General features: G+C 45.0%; 1 protein-coding gene across 2 annotated transcripts in view; it reads left to right on the top strand.

The window, feature by feature from the left end:
- The first annotated feature begins 719 nt into the window (after window positions 1-719).
- The window catches only part of SPART (spartin), a 283,559-nt gene continuing 261,794 nt past the window's right edge, over window positions 720-22,484 (top strand). Inside the window, exon 1 of one of the 2 annotated variants that reach the window (XM_069205523.1) lies at window positions 720-887. The gene's annotated coding sequence lies outside the window, so the exon portion shown is untranslated. The remainder of the gene's footprint in view (window positions 888-22,484) is intronic. The other variant, XM_069205524.1, reaches the window with a different exon arrangement.

Genomic DNA, 22,484 nt, shown 5'->3' on the forward strand with positions numbered 1-22,484 from the left:
TGATTAGGTTACGCTTCTTTCCCCGCTTTGGACAACCAGTGTTGTTTCTGTATGTGTTCCATTTGATATTAATTTACATGACCTTAGCATTGTTAATATAGGGAAATAAACATTCTAAACATTTACTAAAGGTGTGGTTATTCATGACTGAAAGGTCATGGTGTGTGATAATTACTGACTCCATTTATAACTGCTCATATTGATTACTGACTGTTGATTATTGATTATGTACTGGAGCTATGGTAAGAACATCCTAATTGTGAGTCAAAACGTTCAGCGGCCTATTCGGGCCCCGTTATAAATTTACTTATTAGGTTAAGGCGCGCTAACACCGGTACTGCAAATATCTTGTCCCTGACCACCAATGTATGAGGAAAAATGCATGGCCATGACTCACAGGCATTCGTCTGCTCTGCATCAATCCCCAAGGATAATCAGGTAATGCATGTAGATGGTCATTGCCTAACCCATGCCATTGAAATCGGTACGTCTCGAGCCACCGAATACTCCAAGATCTCGACTGCTTAATGAATACATGTTTCTTCCGAGAAATCCTGCAGTGATGCGAACTAAACTTCATGTCCGGCCGAGGGAACTAGAGGGTAAGCCTGCCGTCAGCGACGGTAGTTACTAGAAGTTTGTAATCAAGAACTCCCATCTAAACGCGACACACAGCCTGAGAGCCACTCGGGCTGTATCCGCGTCACGGACGTGTCATCAGGCTCAGTGTCAGGCAGAGCTTCGGGCAGCCGTTGCCTGATCCAAGGATCTCTTCCGCACCCGTAGCTTACTGTCTCTGGCGTGTATGCCTCTGGGTTGCGCAGGTGCGCGCGGACTACCTGACTTCGCTCTTTAACCTCCCCCTGTCTGGTTCCTCTACGAATGCGGTGAGTGTCGTTTTTGACGAGAATGGTTGCCCCGCGGGACCCACCCACCTTGGAGATAGATTTGCCTATTTAGAAATTATAAAATCGCACAGTGTGAAGGGCGCTCAGGTGTTACACCTTTACGACACTGTAGAAGCCCACTGAAATGCATTGGACCTAGTAATACGCACAACCCTACTTGGGAAGTATTTCTTACTTAGGTGTGTGGGTGTGGTGCGGACTTTGCTGGAGATCACTTCGTGGACAGAGCCAGGGTGTGTAGCCGTCTGCTCTGAAAAGACAAGACTTTAGGGAGGAGCAGTTGGGGCTCCCTGTGACATTGTTTTTGGCCTATAGCAGACCTCCTCTCGTGTACCTGTTCAGCTCAGGTTCGCAGGGGACAGGAGAAACCTATTGAGCGAATAAGAACACTTGTTGCGGGGGCTAAATACATTAGTGAGGAACGTCGGATTCGTCCATTATGTAATTCTATATATACAAATAATTGGAACGTGGATTGCGTAGCTAACAAGCATCACCGTGCCATTTTTTGGTCACCATTAGAGAATTCTCAGTTATTAGTAAACATCTCGTTCTTTTCTGTATGGAAGCAGCTTGAGGCTCATTACTGCCCATAACCACTTTAATGCCTATATGATCATCTACCGCCCTGCCGGCATCGCCGATCAGGCCTCTTAAAATAATAAATGTCTTCCCAGTCCACTCTAGTTTTCTGGTGGCCTCTCATCTACTCTCTCCGAGGTAACTGAAGGCCACATGTTGTCCGAAGCCTAGAATTCCACTATCATCAAAGCTGGGTTCCCAGAGAAGAATAGCAAGTCAGAACCCGTGCCATTAAAACTTATTGTGCGGGAACTGACAGCAAGCTGCAACCCAGCTCTTATAACAATTAACGGCCCATGTATATTATTAAAATGTGAAGATCCAACCCATGAAAGATGCTTTGAACTCTATGCTAGTATGAATGCTCAGATGGATCAACGGTCCTTTCAGTGTGGTCCCATGGATTCTGGCTGTACCCAGCCCCTTCTTCCATTAGCATCAAGAAAGGGTGAGGGGGCGAGGCAGGCAGGAATGTTTCTAAGTGCATATTTAAAAACTATCACTTTTAATACCAATGAAGTAGTAAACTTTGATATAGGTGGAATGCTTCCACATTTAATGCAATTTTCCAAATGTACCTGGATTTAACAAAGCGCGTCACACAGTGAGGCCTGCAATTGTGTCACACTATGCCAGTTAGAGAGATTGGAGCAGCCGAGTTGTGACTCAGCCAGCTTCCTTGTCAACTGATGTGTTAACATTATTTGCCACAGCTTAAAAAGCATGGGAAAAGCACTTGCCAAGATGTACCAAGTACAGTCCGTTCCTGGTACTCAGTCCTGAAGAGTGGACTAAGGCACCACACACAGTGGCTGGTAAAAGCAGTGTGCACGCGTCTCAGGTAGCTATCCTGCCTTGTAATCAGCCACTGAGAAACATTATATAATTGACCTAAAACTCAAGTGTGAGCTGCCACCTGATTGGCTGATTGAAACTCTGGCTCTTCAGTAGGCGCCCACCTGTAATCAGCCAACCAGAACCAGTGGTGTTGAAAAAATGTCAGAAAGTGGTGGTGGGGTAAGGGGGTTGCCATCAATGTTAAATCATTTACATCATAGGATTAATGAAAAATCCAAGTGTCACGAAAAGAACAGGTATAGCAAATGTGCAGCACATATGCAACAGGAGAATGGTATGCATGTGTTATATAGCTGTTGGTGCATGTTGTAGCACAATGTCCACATGTATTACTAAAGCATGATGTAGTAGTGCAGTGACATTTACACACACCACATTTTTCATTGAAATGCCCTTCAAATTTCACACAACGTGCAGTTTTGCAGAAAAAACTATACAGCATATACACAATAATCTATCATTTGCACATCGCAAAGCAAAGTGTTCCAGTTTGTTTTGATTCTATTAAAACCTTTGTGTCACTCGTCCGAATTATAAAAAATATGCTTTTCTACCTACTATGTTTTGAAATATCTGTACAGTTCATTTACAAGGTGATTAAATGTTCTGTGTAGGAAAACAAATTATCAACCTACAGCCTTTCATTTCACATTCCCTGTACCACAGCACAGTTGTCAGAGAGTCAGTTTACAAAATACTCTAACATTGTAGTCTGAAAAAAGAATAGTACACATCAATCTCCAGGACAAAATAAGCAGCAGTTTGTAAAAAGATAAGCTGACGTTTGACCTCTGTCTTTGAACGCATAGCAATAGTAACAAGATATAAGCAAGATTTAAAGGCATCTTTCTTGCTCATTCACTTTCAGAACACTAGTTCCTTGCCAGCTCAAGCTTTCTCGCCCGAAAGAGCTATTAGGCCCTAAAAGTAGCTCACCCTGCCAAAAAAAATATTTTGCCATAGTGAGTGGGTGAGCAGCTTTTTGAGGCCCGCTGATGCATTATTGAAACCATCTTACATTCTAGCACCCAAATCAGCAACATCATTCTAGCTCACTACGATTGTTCGTATCTAGTTTTAAAACGCTTGACCATATTTATTACATTTCTCTCTCCCAACTGTTGTCTTCTAAAGACTATAGCATCCTATACATAATTACTACCCCCACCCCCCCAAAAAAAATCATTAGACAGTATCCCATTACAACAAGAAAGTGTCCTCCTGGTGTATTTCCCTCTTTTCTTGAGCAGATGCTCAATAACCATGAACATCTGCTTTCACTCTACTAAACTTAAGAACTTTAATGTCACCCTAATGACATTATTCAATAACCAATCTTCATTATGTGTTTTCACCACAACTACTCCATCACTATCACCTCAACCTAGGATCTTGTTCTCTGTATTCTTTGAAGTCAAAATTTTAGGGACTTCTGTTTATATTGGGAAAATAAAAAGCAACTCAACACCCAGATGAATGCTGACTTGGTTATAATCTCTCTACCCTGTGACACACTGAAGCATGCTTCTACAATTAACAGCCTTCTCGCCTCACTTCACCACTCACTCTGTCCTTCTTTCAGGCTAATGTTGGAACTTGTTTCTTCTACAAAATCAGAAACAAAACTACAAACACAACTACCTTAGACCTGCTAGGGTAGTTCTCGCTCCTAGCAGTTCAATCCCCACAGCTATCCTCCACAAAAAAAAACCTCTAATCAGTGTTATCAAACTGCCATCTTCTGGACCTCTCCAGCTGAACTCATGCATATATTTAAGGTTGTCAGTCACTTTTGTGATCTGCCAGACTTTGAACTTCCAAGTCATCAATTCTGTGGCTCTCTTGCCATGAATGTAAAAGTTCCTAGCTATTGTGAAGGAAGGTTTCAATTCTATTAAGGACATAGAGCATTTTTCTTTCTGTTTATTTAGTCAGAATTCTGAATAAGAGACTACACAACTTGAATAAGAGACTACGTTAGTCTTTAAAAAAACTTGCAACTTTATCAAGCAATGTCAGGCGTCCGTTGTTCGGGGCAGCACAATGCTCATTTGGGTCCACCTCCATGCACCATCAACTGAGTTTACTGTAATGGCACTGAGTTTGGTGGACAGAAAACTCCGTCCACTAGAAACTCCAGACAGGGTGGCCACCGTCTATGTGGCGACCTCCCCACTAGAGTTATTAGGGGTTTCCTGCTAGGTCAGTAGGCAGAAACCTAAGTTTCCACCCGCTGGCCTAAAGGAAACAGGTGACCGCATTGTCTCCGGCTTGTAATTGAGTTGGCGGCAATGCCATAGCAAGCAGGGTGCACCAGCACCCTCGCAGTGTTCCACGCCGGTCCAGACCGCCACCGCAAGTGTGTGGGCTTTTGGGATGAGTGTAGCAAGGTGGGAAACCTGGAAGAGAAGAAAATAAATGCCTATTATTCTTTGCCCTTATTCCCCTTATTCTCCCAGCTAGATTGAGGGACAAACAATTAGATTGTTACAGTGATTACCTGTAAATGATAAGCTTGCCTCTTGCAAATTAGAAAGGATCGGGAGCTTTCCTAGATATCTATTCATACAGGAAGAGAATGGTTAGTTATCACATTCCATTTCTTTAAGGGACTAATTGCATCAACATATTAGTAAATCATTATATACAGTTTATATTTCTTCCTTTTTGAAAAAATGAGAACACAGTTTTCTTTTTGTTCACTCCTCATAAGTCTTTGTTGTTCTCTAGCATTTCTTCCTACCTAGTCTAGGGAAACAACTATTTTGTGTTCATACACATTAGTGCCATTTAGGTTATAATTCTTTCTTCAATGTTCTCCTTTTCCTTTTGGTATTTTCTCTGTACAGTGTGGAAGTAACAACTAGGGACAGTTTACTTTCAGTTGCTTTTCCTTCTTGCCCTTTTTGCAAACAATTCAAGAATATTTGTAGTCCTACAATCGCTCTTGCTAATAAATTAGTCTTTCAGGTTACAAAATCGACCTTGACCTTTTGTAAATTTTTGTATTTAAACAAACTCGAATCTCACATTGCATTCCATATTGCTATGTGAAAGTGCTTCTATTCTTTTTGATCCATCAAGGAAAGCAAAATCAGAATGTTATCTTTAAATAAACTTGAATCTAAATATGTTTCAAAATCATTGTATATGAAAGAGTTTCTATTCTTCTGATTCTGTTAAAGAAAACAAATGTAGAATATTGGCATCAGTGCACCCTTACCAGAAACAGTAACAATTTGACCTTGACTCTCAAGATTCTGCAATTGGAAATGTTTGCTTTGAATTGCTCCTTTTCCCTCACCAGTCCTTCCAGAATACTGAGCAGTTGATGTCAGGTTGGGCACCTTTTATAGATGGGACCCCCCCCAAAATGGTTGCCGCCAGGAAGCATGGGACATGTAGTCCCTTTCTTAATATTTAATAATAAGACCTCCGCAAGACGTATTACGGCAATGGCAAACCAGGGACCACCTGGGTGACACAGCATGTGCTTTGCCACAGCGTGTTCAGGGTGTCATGGGTTCAAGACTCTCAGCCATGTGTTTCTGTCATAAGGTGTGTGCTTGCAACCAGGTGTGTTGGCCACAAACATGTTTGCATTGACCTGAAAAAAATTACAGAAAGGATAGGACAGCTTCTATCAAGCAATCACAGTGCTCCATGTCCTTCTAAGCAAACCACAAAGGAAAAGTGCTCCTTTTCTTTGTGTGTCTCTCAACCGCAGCAAACCCCAAATTTAAAACTCCTGCTTGTGTTCCTTTCCAAAGAAAAATATATTAACGTAAGTGCTAGATCTGACAGCCTTAAGGTAGTCTTCCCCCAACTTTTTACCTGCCTCCCTCCATTTTTTCATATCTCCTCTTGCTGGTTTTAGGACTCAGCACACTTTACCACTGCTGATCAGTATTAAAGTTCTTGTGCTCTCTCCCCTAAACATGGCAACATTGGCTCATACCCAATTGGCATATTCAATGTACCTGTAAGTCCCTAGTCAAGTGCACTAGATGTGTGCAGGGCCTGTAAATTAAATGCTACTAGTGGACCTGCAGCACTGATTGGGCCACCCACTTAAGCAGCCCTTTAACCATCTCCCAGGTCTGCCATTGCTAGGCCTGTGTGTGCAGTTTCATTGTCACTTTGACTTGGCATTTAAAACTGTTATGTAAGTAAAAACAGGACATGTACTTATAAGTCTTACATGTACTGTTAGTGAAAAACTCTCAAAGTCGTGTTTCACTACTGTGAAGCCTGCTTCTCTCATGGGCCAGCATTAGAGATTTCCTTAAATTCTTTTAAGGGTTAATTTCTGATCTGAGAGGAATAGACTTATCATATTTGGTATGGTTGGAATGGTATTGAGAAATCCTACTCACTGGTGAAGCTGGATTCTACCTTACTATTTCAGAAATGCCACTCTTAAAAAGTGGGGATTTCTCTGCACTCACTGCCATCTATGCCTTACATCCTGTCTCCAATCCACGTCTGGTCTGTGCTGGTTGACAGCTTCCCTTGTGCATTCCACCCAGACATCCATAAGGCACAGGACATTCAGCTACATCTCAATTCACCTGCATACAGATAGTTTCCCCTGGACCGAAAGGGTGGAGGGGCTCTCTCTTACACTTCAAAGGCCAGTGGCCTGCCCTCACACAAAGGACTGAGAACCCCTCACTGGGCTCCTGGCAGACAGGGCTGAGTTGAAAGGAGAACTTGTGCACTTCAAAACCACTCTTTGAAGTTTCCTTCACTTCAAAGGCTCTTTTGGCTATATATACTGGGTCTGTGACCCCACCAAATCAGATAATTCTGGACTTACAACTGCAGAATTTGACGCAATGCCTGCCTTGCGCCGGAAAAATCACCTCATCGTGTGCCGGATTGACACAGTGCCTGTTGCCTCTGCAACACGTTCTGGGTTTTCCATGCATCGTCCCTGGGTGGCAAAATATCCCCGTATTGCAGTGTGGAACCAAGGCTGTGCTCCTGGAAACCAATGCATCACCTTGCAGTGTGGAAAGAAACAGCGTATCGCCTTTGCCGCACTGGAAAAATCAACGCATCGCTTTACTTTTCAATACATCTGCTTTTCTGTAGCCCCTCTACGTCATAATGTTTTACGCATCCCAGGTACTGTGTGTTAAAAGGATACAACCACAGATTCTTAAAGATTGAGACTCATTTAAACATTTTAAAAGTGATACCTTGACTTGTGCATATTAGATTTCTGTCATTTTGGTCTTATTTTATTCAGATAAATAATGTCTATTTTCCTAAACTGGTGTGGAGTACTTTCTGTGGTGGTTTAACTGCATTGCTGTATGAGTTATTACACAAATACTTTACCCATTGCCTTTTAAGTTAAACCTGCCTGCTCTGTGCCAAGCTACTGGAACGTGAGCACAGGATAATTTAGGTTGTGTTGTGACTTACCTCGACTAGGATTGTGGTCCCTACTAGGACAGGGTGCACACCTATGCCAACTAGGAACCAACTTTATAACAGTAAGCCTACTAGAACTACTTCTCTGTGCCATCCTAATTATTTAAAAAGTGCAAGGATGTGAAAACCAGCATATCTATTTTACAGTGATCTAAAACCAGACAGTAAACATACTTATTATACTGATTGCTGTGATCTTCACAGAAAATTCTGGGTTGGGGATATGAAGCTCGTACTTACCCAAGTATGATAATCCTCGCCTCAGTCTCCTTAATAGAAATGAAACTTTCCTTCACAATATCTAGAAATGTTATGTTCTTTTTTGGGAGCAAAAGCTCAGATTATAGAGTCTAAAGACCATTCGGCTGCATTGAAGGTGTTCTCAAAACGACCACAGGGGTGTGGAATTTAATAAAATCTCTGCTTGTCCATGGATGAGGTTGCTTCTTAAGTCTTATTGTCCTGTAAAAAAAATCTTCTTGTCCCTTTGGTGTCATGTAGTGCGGCGACAAATTATGGCAGCAATCTCATTATGTAAGAGCTCTGATAATATCCTCTCTGATTATGCCAGGGCTACTGCTATGGTAGGGCTTTAATACTTGCAATCCCAGTTCCTGTTATAGCAATTTCCTTATTTTGCCACCTTTCCCACAGATCTACATACTGGGGCTGGAGGAAGCAGTAAGCTACATTTCCAGGTCTGGGATGCCATTGAGGATGTAAACCTACTAACTTGCATGTTTTAAGGTTTTGCACCAGCTCTTCTCTAATTTTTATCCCATAATGAGAAAGGTCGGAAATTTCCTCCTGACAATGGCAGAAATAGAAGTTCTTCCAGGGTTGTGAAAAAAGTGGTTAGAGGAAAAGTGAATTTGTAAAACACTCTAGATTTTCATATGAGCAAATCTACACAGGCATATTTGCTTGTGCTAAAATACAGTTCACAAATATTTTGTAGGAGTATGATTTCCTGATCTACTTCTGTAAATTCTTGTGAATTCACGAAAGCCACAAATTCAAAGACATGAACCATGCATACTCTTTTGTGACTTTCTTTAAGAGTTGGGTTCCTAATTAGGTCTGGCGTTAACAAAGACATTTTGTTTTTTATAAAAGTTCTATTGCTCTATCTGTCGGCTGGCTTTGCTGTGAGTGATCACATTCTGCTCTTCCACAAGGAGCATACTAGCACACAAAGTAGTTTTGTTCAATGCCAGGAACTACTGTGGCAACTATTGGCGTAATGAAACTGGAGGCGACCCCCCTGCAAAGAACATGGAGTGACCCCTTCCTCCAGACTCCTCAGCACAGGTGCTAAATGGGCCCCCAGGAGGGGGATGCAGGACCTTTGTTACGTCACTTATGGCAAGGTGTGCTTTTTGAGACCCACAAACTTTTTTTGGGCCGTTTGTCAATGTTTGTTACAGTAGTGAGGGCCTGGCATCTCCCACAACAATAAAGGGTTACAAAAGCCATGTCAAACAAGATGCACATTGACGAAACCAAAAGACTCACAAAAATTGTTGGATCAGTTTGTTTTGCCAGTGCTTGTTTATTTTCATGCTTCCCATAATCTTGTTGAAAATGGTTACACTGATTTTTCCATTAGGAATATTTTTGGGAAATACTAGCATGCATCAACACATATTACTATGACGCTTCAAAGAATTTGCACCTAAAATTTCATAGTAGCGATACTTTTTTTTTCCTACTTGCATTCTTTTCTGAACATTTTATTTTGAAAGCAAAGAATCATCACTCTTGCTTACAAGGTTCTGCAAACATTTGGATCTAATTAGAGAGCATTCTGGGAGCATTTTGCTTAGCCTCATATAGTTAAACTTTTCAAACATGTATGTACAATTCTTTTTACTGGGGCCACTGTCAGCAGTGCAGTGTGACCATAAAACGTTTATTTACAGTGCACACCCTAATATTGAAGGCTTTTCCTTAATGAACCATAAATACAAGTTTGAACAACATTAACATATTTACACACACATTACCTCAACTACAGGCAGTTCCCTTCTCTATAAACTAGCAGCCAAAGGGTTCATGCTGCAGTGGGTTGGGCCTACTTGTCTTAAGGACAAAATAGACATGAAAACATGTTGCCCTTGACCTCAAACAATATGTCCCGGTGTCGGGCAATAGGAATTCCTCATCCCTGGACCATCCAGAGAAAGGTTTTAGAAGCCATCCCTCAATACCTGCTTCTTTCCTGACCCACTGTGAATATTTGGATATTTGGGTTCTGGAGGTCTTGAAAGCCTGACTTCCCTCAACAATCTACAAACTAAAGGGTGATATGTAGTTGGAATCTCTTGGAAAGGCTCATGGCCTGCCAAAAGAGATGATCAGAAGTCATTCATTTTCCAATAGGACTGACTAGACCTGTCTCCACCAATTGTGATAAATTCAGGACACATACTTCATCTACCCCAACGGGATCATACCTTTGCCCCAGACACCAGCGTGACCACTGGCTCCAGGCTGCGTTATTGGGCCTGACGATATAATCTGCCCAAGCCCTCCTGATGAGGTAGGAAGGTTGTCGCAATAAGCCTTGGACATCCAAGCATCGCCTGTAATCTTTCCAAGCCATCAAGGTGAGAGTCCCATCCTAAACAAACTGATTTAAACTGCCAACAGCATCCCTCAATAGGTCTCAAGCCTGGGGAAATATGATTGGAGAATGTATAGAAAGTTGCAGAAGAACTGGAAACCAAGCTTGTGGTCTTCAAAATTGTGTCACCAACACCATCTCCATCTGCCGCCCCCTGACCTCGGTATTAGTTGAGAACAGGGGAAAAATGTACCACTATACCTGGCTCCAGTCTTGAAGGAATGCTTCTGTCATGTCCAGTACTGGATCCAGTTGCTAGCTGAAAGAGTGTGTTAGATGATGATTCAGACAGAAAGCAAATGTGTCTATTTGGCTTGGGCCCTACATGTTCATTAGCATCCAAAACCAAATTGGATCCATCTTTCAGGCACTGAAATCTGTCCCGTACTTGGAACTCCAGTCTGTTCAATTCAGTTTTCTTTGGTAAGTACTCTGCGGTTACCAAGCTTGTCTGTTGCAGACAATGATGCCAGAAATCCTTGGCCAGATTGGCTAAAGCTTTGGCTCTCATCCCACGCAAGTGGTTATGTATTGTACTACTGATACATTGTCTATCTTCAGGAAGATTGAGGAGGATACCTTGTCTGCTGCCAGACTCTTAACTGCGAATTAAGTGGCCACAGGTTCCAGACAGTTGATATACAACGTCTCCTAGTTTTCTGACCATGGTTTTCTTGTGGTAATATTCCCATGGCGAGCCCCTAATGAGCTGCGTCTAATTCTGTGATGAAGTCTGGCGATAGGCCAAAAGTGGCGCAAGTCACCCACGTGGTCTAAACAACACTGAAGCTCCTTCCTTGCTTCCTGCACGATGAAAACCTACTCTGCATACGCCAAACCCATCTGAAATACATTGTCTCCAGCCTTTGCTACACCTAGTAGTACAGAGGCCCAGGAAATATCACCTGCATGGACTACACAAGGAGACTGACTATCTTGGATAGGTGTTGAGAGAGACTGTCCTTTTCTAAGGTCCTTCTCTGCTTCCTGCATATCTGGATCATCTTTTTCTGAGGCATCCTCAGATTCTGCTGGGTGGAATCTTAACACCTCTTCGGTGTAGGTTTCTGTTAGCTGATTATGAAGCTTAAAACTTGAAGCAATGACATAGCTAGCCATAGTTGATTTTGCAGGTGTGAAGGATCTTTAGTTTATAATCTAGATGTACTATCAGCCTGATACCCCAAGTTCTTAGCCATTCTGTGGCTGGTCTCAGTACCTTGTGATGTACTAGAATGTGTATGAAATATCGACTAATAAACACAGGAACTTGTAAACCTGTTATCGCCATTTGAAACTGGAGGAACCACCTGTGCGTTGGGAAAATTGGGCTAATTAGGTTTGCGTCCTTCAGGTGTAGTCTCACCAACCAATCGTTGGGTAAAAATAAAATCCTTTCAGAAGTGCATGCTCTCTATCTTGAAATTGGGATAAACCAGCCATCAGTTGAAATCTTTCTAATTTCTTGATCCATAATTGCAGCATCTTCCTGTGAAAAGGAAAGGGTGGGGGATGGGGGGGGGGCAAATTCCTTGGTAAGGAGTCCCATAGTACTCTGTGAAATCTGCAGTGGTCTAGAGTAACCACATATCTCCTGTAATTTCCTTCCATTTGTGTACAAACAAGTAGCCCTTCCCCTCAGTTCTCTTTGGGAAGAAAGGTTACTCTACCTGGCCCATTGATGATGTCCCTGAAGGCTCCTCTGTTACCATATTTCCTACTGTTGCCTCAGGAGGGGACGAAGCCTCCAAATTTCCATTGGTCTTACCACTGCATGGATTATCTTATTAGCACTTGTGGGAGGCCAGAGTTAAGGGGGGTATTGTCGGGCGCCCCCTTTGTCTACCCGCATCCACAAAAATCTTTTGGCTGAAGGCCCGTGCATGGATTGCTGCAGCTTCTTAAGGGAAGAAAAGGTTGTCACAAATTTAGTTCATTCCTTAATGAATGGGTCCCAAAAGAAAGCACCATCCACTCATCTCTTCCACTACTATGGTGGCCAATTCCCCAAACTTGCAGTCAATTTTGATCCCTAAGGATCACCTGCATTCTGTAGACGTCACATAGTTTGTGTTGACCAAAAAGGAGACTGCTTTTTGTGCCCATCCCTAGAGGATATTATAGGAAATCCAATTGGCAGTTTCTCTGGCCTCTTCCGCCATATCCAATATCCTATCGAAGGGGCCTAATACACCAAGAAGCTTCTCCCAACTGGACTTCCATGAACTTTTTCAGGTCCTTAATACATGTGTGGCCATTTCATTGTCTATTTTGGGGGTGCAGGCTACTTTTCCTGCTAGGGATGGTCTTCAGCATTCTGCTTTGTCTTTCCCCAACCTCCTTAGCCATAGTTTTTTTTTTTTCTTTTTTTTTTTTTTTAATTGGCAGGCCATATTTTGGGCCTACCTTTACTACCGGGATCCAATCTGTGGAGCATGAACGATAGTGATCATCAGACTCAAACATGCCTTAAGGCTCCTTGGACCCCTTTGGGGCTTTCGGCTTCCCACAATCTTTTTCTCCAGAGTCCTCTTCCTGGTTGTCAGACCCTTCTCCAGCATCCAAATAATGTCCTAGTGGAGAGTAATTGTCTTTTTTGGAGGTAGCCCTACAATGAAAATCAACCCAAGGACTATTGAGGCCATCTCTTTGCTGTTTTAGGAAGGCTTGCCATATATTTCTGAAGGAAGAGAAACTAATGGTCTCTTGGCTTTGGCTTTGCTGTTTCGGGCCTGCAGTGTTTCTGCGGTGAGAGGGTCTCCACTCTTTTCCCATGGAGTGGGGAGAGGGTTATGCTGCATTTTGCCATAAGGAGGACAATCTGCCTACTCGAGGGTTCTAAGTAAGACAAAAGATATAGACTTGTGCAGTGCTTCCTCTATCAGTCAGTCAATCAACGGGATGTGTAGAGTGCAGCTAATCACTCGTGAGGGTATCCAGGTTCTAGGATCATGCTCTAGTCAGTCAAAAAGACAGGTCTTGACTCCCTTTGTGAATTCCGTAAGAGAGGACTCTGTTTGGAGGTGGAGGGAAGGTTGTTCCAGAATTTGGCAGCAAGGTATTAGAAGGAGCGTCTTCTACTGTGGTTACGAGGGATGCAGGGAATGTGAGCGAGGGAGGTGGAGCGCAGGTGTCTGGAGGGTGGTGGAAGTGCAGGCAGTGATTGATGCTGGTCATTGGTCGTGGAGGGCCTTGTAGGCGTTTATAAGCACCTTGAATTGGCATCTTTTCAGGACGGGATTCAGTGGAGGTTCTGTGGTTGTCGGCAGAGGGTTTTTTGAGGAGTGGTATGATCTCTGCAAGTTTCCATTGATTGGGGAAGGTTGCCGCAGTGATGGATGCGCTTAGATTGGAGGTGAGTTTGCTGCTGGATTTCCTTGGTTCTCAGTTTGAAGAAGTGGTGGGGCAGGAGGGCAGGGTTCGGATGGGTTCCAATTGGATGGTGTTCACAATGGCTGAGGTGCTCTGTGTGGTGAGCTGTTCACATGGGGTGAACGGAGTGTTGTGGGTGGCATCAGTTGACTTGAGGAGGCTGTGAAGGTCTGTAGGTTGGGGTTCAAACTTACAGTTATTGGTGGCTATCTTGTGGAAGTAGTCTGCCGGGGAGTTGCAGAGTTCCTGGGAACATCCATTAAATCTTCATTAAGGGGGAGGAGCAACTGACCCTCCCCTACTGCCGCCATCGCCACCTTTCTAGTGGCACCTGCCATGTTCATTCAGGTGTGAAAAAGTATTTAAATTGGCCAGTGTGATGTCTATCTGCAGTAGGATTGTTTGTATTTACCAAACCTTGTTGTATAAGCCTGGTACTGCGGGAGCCAGTGCTTGATGGGCATTGCCTTCTAAATAATATAGGCTGAACTAAGCAGAGAGGAAACTCTGCAGTGCCCTCAGCACCGGAGCTTGTGAAAGCTAAATCTCTGCTGGTCCACCCTCTCGAACTCCAAGTATCACTACTATAACATACGCAGAGACCAACAAGATGTGCACCAGAATGGTTGTTTTTAGTAATGCAACCCTAGAGGCCACTACATTGACACCATGGTCGGGGGATAAGTGCAGATCCTGTCCCCTCTCCCAGCGGGGCCAACTCTGAGCTAATAGTACTTTTTGTTTGTTGTCACACCCTGAGGGGTAATCAGTTACTGAACTATGCCCGGCTAGAACATCTATTGCACATGTTTGACAGAATACCAGCAGCTCTGTCAGTTACCATCTGGGCCATTGGGAAGTGAGGGGCACGAGCTGCCTCTTCATGAAAAAAAAAAAAAACAGTTGAGCACACGCACTTTAACCAAGGCATGATTTAACTCACGATCTACCCAATGCGTATAACCGTGTCTCAAACCAGAGTAAACAATGCAACCATTCCACAAAGGAAAAGTACTTATTTGGCTGCTGAGCAAAGCAGAAAGAGGAGTGTTATTCTGTGGTTCAAAAAACCCACAACTGAGCAATCTAGCCCAGAGAATTGTTCCACTTTTTCCATATTCCTTTTCTTTAAAATTTTGGAGTGCCTTTTTTAGCTGCCTCACATCACTCCTTGTTTCCAATAATCAAATTATTCTAAGCAGATTTGGCTTTAAAACTGTACACTCCACTGGAAGTACACTGTGAGATGAGTCCAACTTCATCAGGTGTGTTCCATAAAAAACATCCTGCACCTTTCAGCTGCTTTTAATAATGTCAAGAATTGTAATCTCTTAGTGCATACTTCACTTTAGGCATAACTAACCAAGCACCCAACTGCTTCTCTCTGACCAGTCCTTTTCTGGCTCACATTGTTCATCATAAGCTTCCCATAGTCGACTGCCAATTGGGTTTCCCCAGTACTGCTTTCTGGGTCCACTGCTTTTGTCTCTTTTGCTGCATCCATAGGAAACAGCACCTTGTCAGTCAGCTTCTCTTATCACTTATATGCTTAAGATACACTGTTTCATGTGCTTACCATCATTCACCCATGAGCCCCAATCCAAAGTCTCTCACTTCCTCACAGCCGTTCAGTCCTGGGTGGCAGTCCATTCCATTACGATAAACGTTTTGATGATTCACTCCCCCTGCTAAATTAGAACTCAAGACCAGTTGATTCACATTTTGTTTCAAACCACCACTACACTTCTAGGTAGCAACCATGGTGTGTATTTCATTATCACAGCCATTCTGCCACATGTGCTCAGAAGAACTCCTTCATACTGCGTTTTTGTGTGTGTGATATAACAAATTCTTACCAGCTATTTTACGTTAATTCACTGAGATCACCTGCTACTGACAGGTGTGCTGCTAATCTTCTCTTCACAGTAAGACACACTCTGGCTTCAACTATGACACTGCTCTTGGCCTCCTTTCACTTTCTTTTTCTGCCATTGACTTATGGCAGTCTGCTACTAAAGGTCACTCCTCAGCCCCTCCATCACCTCCCAGTCTTAGTGCACACTTTTGACTGTCCATTGTACCAGACTTCTTGGAACCTCTTCCTTTGTTTTCCCAGGTTTTGACACCTATGTATTTTGATGTATTTCTATAGAGCAATGGTAGCGACAAAGGCAGCAACTCACTTTACAGGTAACATCATTAGCACAGAAACATTGAAAGAAAGTACACCTTAGGAAATAAGACAAAAAACAAGGGAGACAATTGACCAGGCAGGCATAATCTGAAGAGGTGAGAATTTAGATAATTTCAGATTTTTAGTTGATCTGAATTCAGTTTAATGAAATCAGGAATAGTTTCACCATCTGGGAGCCAGAGAGGAGAAGACTTGTTTTGATTTTTGACCTCTTTTAGCTTTAGGGATTTCCAGGAATGCTTACCTAACCAAAACTTTAGTCTCCAGTGTGCCTTTGACACAACTGCTTGTTAGTCTACTGTAGATAAGTTTGCCTTTTCTACTATTTGGATTGTTTTTTGTTATAACCCTACTATGCTGTTTGTTCTATAAGAAAACTGTCTGGCTTTGGCTGGCTAGGGGATGGGCTTACTCCTATCCCTCTCCAACTTCTGTATTATTTCTAGCCGCCTAATATTCAGGTAACCCACCATGGCCAGCCTGCACATGTCAGATCTTTGAAATGGTGTTTCCAGTCTATAGACTCTATGAGAGGGGCTCTCCTGCAACTCTTATTCCGCTTGCTTGATTTCATTTCAGGTTACCTTAGCTCCAAGGCTGTCTGTTGCAACCCAGAGTCGATCCAGATCTCTGTCGGGTTCCTTCTACCTTTTCAGGACTTCTTAGGATGCCTCTGCTTTCCGGTCCTAACCATTGGCTCACATCATAGGCTCTGTTCAGTTTATGGTTTTGATTCAGGATTGCCTTTAGCTCGGAGATGAAAAGGGGAGGGGTACATCATTTTAACTTGAATTGAGAGGAAACTTGTGTGGAAACCTGAATTGACACCTTCATGTTTAAAAAGTTCTGAAGTGCCTGTGGGTCTAGGGCTGGACCTTTTGCGGTTCATGCTATTCTTTCTAGACCAGAATTGTGCTTGCGGCATGTGCATGCAAGCCGTTGTTAGCTAGGCCACATTAAAGTTGAGGGTTTCAGTTATTTCAAAGCTTTATGGAACCATACTATTGTAAGCTCATAGTTTAGTTTTTGTGAATCACAGACATCAGAACTATGGGAATGGTGTATATTTGTTCTATAAAGAACTGATCAGCGGCCCCTTGATAAGACAATTCCTCATGGCATTTATGTTTTTAAACTTTCTTTACTTTTCTAAAACATAAGCTGAGAGCAATCAATATTGAATTACATTGCAATCAAGCCTCAATCAAGTCACTGTAAATTCGTTAGTACATTACCATTCATCGAATCGTAGACATTATAGTAGCAGTTATAGTACATTAACCCACATATGCATCAAGACATAACAAAGAAGCAAGCTTTCTGAAAATAGATTTTCAGACGCATTATAACATTCTGAAATGTGAGAGCAGAGACTATTGTACAGTTAGTCCACCATCATCAGATAGCATACACAACTTATGTCCCTTCAAATAGTTTAATGGTTGACATTTATTACTGCAGCATAGATGTTACTTAGGTTTCTGATGGATACAACTACCTGTGGATTCCTCACCTAATGAATACTCCCATGGCGCCAGCATTCGACGGAAATCTTCTTCCTAGTCTCTGCACGTCGACGAGGACGTCACTCTAGCCCACGCGACGCCGTCTGACGTCATACAGGCAATAAGAGGTCCTTGACGACGTGCCGACGTCAGTTCCCTTTTTTCCGTGCATTCGAAACGGTTATCTTCGAGGGAGCAACTGTTACTTTCGTGGTTACAGTGTATTTTTTGCTGCGTAGTCCTTCGCTGCAGTAATAATGTCGCAGAGAAAGTCGGGTTTTAAGCCTTGTCGTGAGTGTGGGGGCAAGATGTCAGTTACGGATCCTCACTCCGACTGCCTTTGGTGTTTAAGCTCCGACCACGACGTCTCGACTTGCGATTCATGCCAGCACATGAATCCAAAGGCCCTCAAGGAACGTGAGGCGAAGTTGTTTATGGTGAAGTCGAACAAAGAAAAACATCATAAGAAGTCTTCTTCGCCAAGGCATCGGCGTCATCGAGACTCCCGGCGCCGTAGAGAATCACGGCGCCATTCAAGCAAGGAGACTCGTTCCAGGTCTTCGGATCGGCGCCGGAGGACTTGGGAGGTCAGTCCCACGGTCACGCCGCATCCATCGACGCCGTTGCCCTCTCCGGCGTCACCGACTTCACCTGGACAGGCGTTGGTGATTGAAGTGGTGCAGCCTCTGGTGTTGTCTCCGGCGTCGCAGACGTCGAGGCCGGCGTCGGGGTCGCCTTCGATACAGGCACCCCAGTATCTGGCTTTTCCCACCCCTGGAGCCGATAGTACCGCATTCCTAAATGCGATGTATACCATCTTCCAACAGATGGCTCCAGGGGGTGCTCCGGCTGGCCCTTTGGCCTTTTCATTGGGTGATCCTGCGCCTCTACGGCCGGCACCCTTTATGCCCTTTCTCCCTGTTGGGAACGTGGGCTCGGTGCCGGTGTCGGCGCCGGTGGCCACTCCGGTGACTTCGGAGGGATTGGTCCCGGAGATTTCCATTCCGTCGTCGGGATTTCGTCCTGTGACTCCGGTGGGTCCATCCGCTCCGAGTGCTCTTTCATCGGCGCCGAAGCTACCTGTGGCGCCGGACGCGGCGTCGGTGGCTTCTGAAGATCGGCGCCGATCTTCGGCTTCGGCGGAGGCATTGTCGACTCCGCGTATCGAGCAGAGGCTTCATTCGAGGAGACGTGCTCTCCGTTTATTAGAGGAGCAGGAGTACCAACGAGTCCTGGAAGAAGGAGAACTAGAGGACTCGGGTGATGGACTGCCTGGTCTAGATACAGCCAGTGGGCTGGACACTTCCCCTGAGTGGGATCTTTCGTCTCCAGGGGAATACACGGAGGAGGCTGCTTCCTTTCACGCAGTGGTACGGAAGGCAGCTAGTTTTCTGGACCTGCCTTTGCCGGTGGCAGAGACAAAACAGAACCTTCGGACAGAGGTGCTTCATCCGGCCTCAGCTGCGGCAGAGCCTCTATTGCCGTTTAATGACGCTTTGCTGGATCCGGTGCTAGAGGTGTGGAAGAGACCAGTATCTTCCCCAGCGGTTCATAGAGCCGTAGCCAGGAGGTATTGAGCTGCACCAACTGACCCTGGCTTTCTTTCTAGGCACCCTACACCGGAGAGCTTGGTGGTGCAGGCCTCCTGTTCATCCAAATCAGCGCCTGGTTCTTTCCCGATGGTGCCTGGGGACAGGGACTCGAAGAAACTGGATGCGCAGTCCAAGAAAATCTTTTCGTCCTGCAGTCTGGCGTTGAAGGCCACCAACGCAACTTGTATCCTGGGGAGATATATTCATGCTCTTATGGATGACATTTCCTCATCATTTACGGAGCTTCCCCAGGGTCTTTTGGATGTTGTTTCAGATGCCCAGGCTGCCGCGACCCAGATTATTCAGTCTGGGCTGGACATGACCGACTCGGTGGCCAGAGCAATGGGCACGACTGTGGTGGCAAGGAGACAGGCCTGGCTCCGTAATTCGGGGTTTTCTGCGGATGTGCAGTCAACCCTATTGGATCTCCCTTTTGATGGGGACAAGCTGTTTGGCGCCAAGGCAGATTCGGCCTTGGAACGTTTTAAGGAGAGCAGGGCCACAGCCAAATCGTTAGGACTCCAAGCTCCTTCTTCCTCTGCCTCTTCCAGGATTTTCAGGAGGTTTCGGGGATTTGGGCGTGGCTCTTCCTCCTCTTCCTTTCGGGGGAGATTCCAGCAACCTGCCTCTTCCCATCCCTATAGATCTTTTAGAGGGAGAGGGAGGGCCCGCACCAGAGGAGCCTCTCAGCAGCACTCTGCCTCTTCCTCGTCCTCTGGAGGGCTGCAGCAGGGAAAGCAGCCTTAGGCTTCCACCATTTCCCACTCACTCCTCTCCTGTAGGGGGAAGATTACAGCATTTTCTCCGCAAGTGGAAGACTATTACAACGGACACTTGGGTTCTCAGTATTGTGGGAAAAGGCTACACCCTTCCCTTTCGGGAGTTCCCGCCCCTCATCCCGCCCCACCCATCTTATTGTTCAGAAGAACACCTCCTGTTGCTAGAACAGGAGGTACAAGTCCTCCTTTCAAAGGGCGCAGTAGAGTTGGTCCCAGAGCAGGAAAGGGGTCGAGGTTGTTACTCAAGGTATTTCCTGATTCCCAAAAAGGATGGTCGGTTGAGACCAATCCTGGACCTGAGGATCTTGAATTGGTTCCTCAAACAGGAAAAGTTCAAGATGCTGACCCTAGCTCAGGTGCTTTTGGCGTTGAACAAGGAAGATTGGATGGTGTCTGTCGACTTGCAGGATGCTTACTTTCATATCCCGATACTCAAGTCACACAGGAAGTATCTCCGGTTTATGGTGGGATCGCAGCACTATCAGTTTGCGGTCCTTCCGTTTGGTCTTACTTCAGCACCTCGAGTCTTCACGAAGGTGATGTCGGTGGTTGCGGCAGAGCTCAGAAGGAAGGGGATAGCAGTATTCCCTTACTTGGACGACTGGTTGATCAAAGCCAAGTCGCCGGAGCTTGTGTCGCATCATCTGCAGTCAACGACTCAGTTGTTGTTCGACCTGGGTTTTTCGGTGAACGAGCCCAAATCTCACCTGGAGCCCTCTCAGCGCCTCCTGTTCCTAGGGGGCAGTACTGGATACAACATTGAGTCGAGCCTTTCCTCCGCCTCAGCGGATTCAAGATATTCAGGAATTGGTTCCAATGTTTCGAAATGGAGCGGTAGTTCCAGTCCTCAAGGTCCTTCGTCTGCTCGGTCTGTTTGCCTCCTGCATTCTGTTGGTCACGCATGCTCGCTGGCACATGAGGGCTCTTCAGTGGTGCCTCCGAAGGCAGTGGTCTCAACACAAAGGAGATCTAGAAGGTGCTGTCAAGATCTCCAGAGATGCTGCTGTGGACTTGAAGTGGTGGATTGCGAGCAACAATCTTTCACAAGGAAAGCCGTTCGCGCAGTCGCCACCAGTGGCCACGGTCATAACGGATGCTTCCACTCTAGGGTGGGGAGCTCATCTGGGGGATCTGGAGATCAAAGGCCTTTGGTCTCCAGAGGAGCAGATGTTTCATATCAATCTGTTGGAGTTACGGGCTGTACGTCTGTCTCTCAAGGCCTTCCTCCCTTCCCTTCGTGGTCAGTCGGTACAGGTCCTGACGGACAATACTACCACGATGTGGTACATAAACAAACAGGGAGGAGTAGGGTCGTACCTTCTCTGCAGAGAAGCTCTTCGACTATGGTCCTGGGCAAAGGACCATCAGATTTGCTTGGTAGCAAATCATCTGGCCGGGGTCTTGAATGTACGTGCGGACGGTCTCAGTCGCCAATTCTCGGCAGACCACGAGTGGCGTCTCCATCCAGATCAAGCCCGTTTGATCTTCCAAAGGTGGGGGTTTCCTCGGGTAGATCTGTTTGCCACTCTGGAGAACGCGCATTGTCCGTTATTCTGCAGCCTCCAGTATCCGATGCAGGGAGCGTTGGGGGACGCGTTTCAAATAACCTGGTGCAGCCAGTTGCTTTACGCGTTTCCTCCCATACCCTTGATTCCTCGAGTATTGAGGAAGATTCGCCAAGACCGGGCGCTAGTCATCTTAATAGCTCCGGATTGGCCAAGGAGGGTGTGGTACTCCGACCTTCTCCAACTCTCAATGTGCCCTCCGCTCCGTCTCCCTTTCAGGGCAGACCTCCTCTCGCAGTCGCAGGGGCAGGTTTTACACCCCAACCTCCAGAGTCTGCACCTACATGCCTGGAGATTCAACGGGGCAACCTGAGTTCCTTCTCTCTCCCGCCTGATGTATTGGATGTTATATTAGCGGCCAGGCGACACTCCACTAAATCTATCTACGCTAATAGGTGGTCTAAATTTGTTGCGTGGTGTGTAGAGAGGCAGATTGATCCCTTACATGCTCATCTATCGGACGTTTTGTCTTTTGCTCTGTCTCTAGCGCAGAAAGGTTGTGCAGTGGCTACCATTAAGGGTTATTTGTCGGCCTTGTCAGCCTTCATTTGTCTTCCAGACCAACTATCGTTATTTAAATCCCCTATTGTTATCAGATTCTTGAAAGGTCTTCTAAATAAATATCCTCCAAAACCATTTGTTATGCCGCAATGGGATTTGTCCTTGGTCCTGACTTTCCTTATGGGGTCCCCTTTTGAGCTTATGCATTCTTGCCCCTTAAGGTATTTGGTTATAAAAACAGTTTTCCTGGTAGCTATAACATCTGCAAGGAGAGTGAGTGAGTTGCAGGCCTTATCGGTAAAGCCCCCTTATACAACTTTTTATGGGGATAAGGTGGTGTTGAGAACCAAGGCTGCTTTCCTCCCGAAGGTTGTTTCACCCTTCCATTTGGCTCAGACAATTACTTTGTCCACGTTCTATCCTCCGCCTCATCCTTCTAAAGAGGAAGAAAGACTGCACCGTCTGGACCCAAAGAGGGCGTTGAGCTTCTTTATTGATAGAACAAAGGATTTCAGGCTGGAGGATCAGCTGTTCATCGGGTACGTGGGCAAGAGGAGAGG

This window comes from Pleurodeles waltl, chromosome 8 (genome assembly GCF_031143425.1).
Source record: "Pleurodeles waltl isolate 20211129_DDA chromosome 8, aPleWal1.hap1.20221129, whole genome shotgun sequence".
NCBI classification, from domain to species: Eukaryota; Metazoa; Chordata; class Amphibia; order Caudata; family Salamandridae; genus Pleurodeles; species Pleurodeles waltl.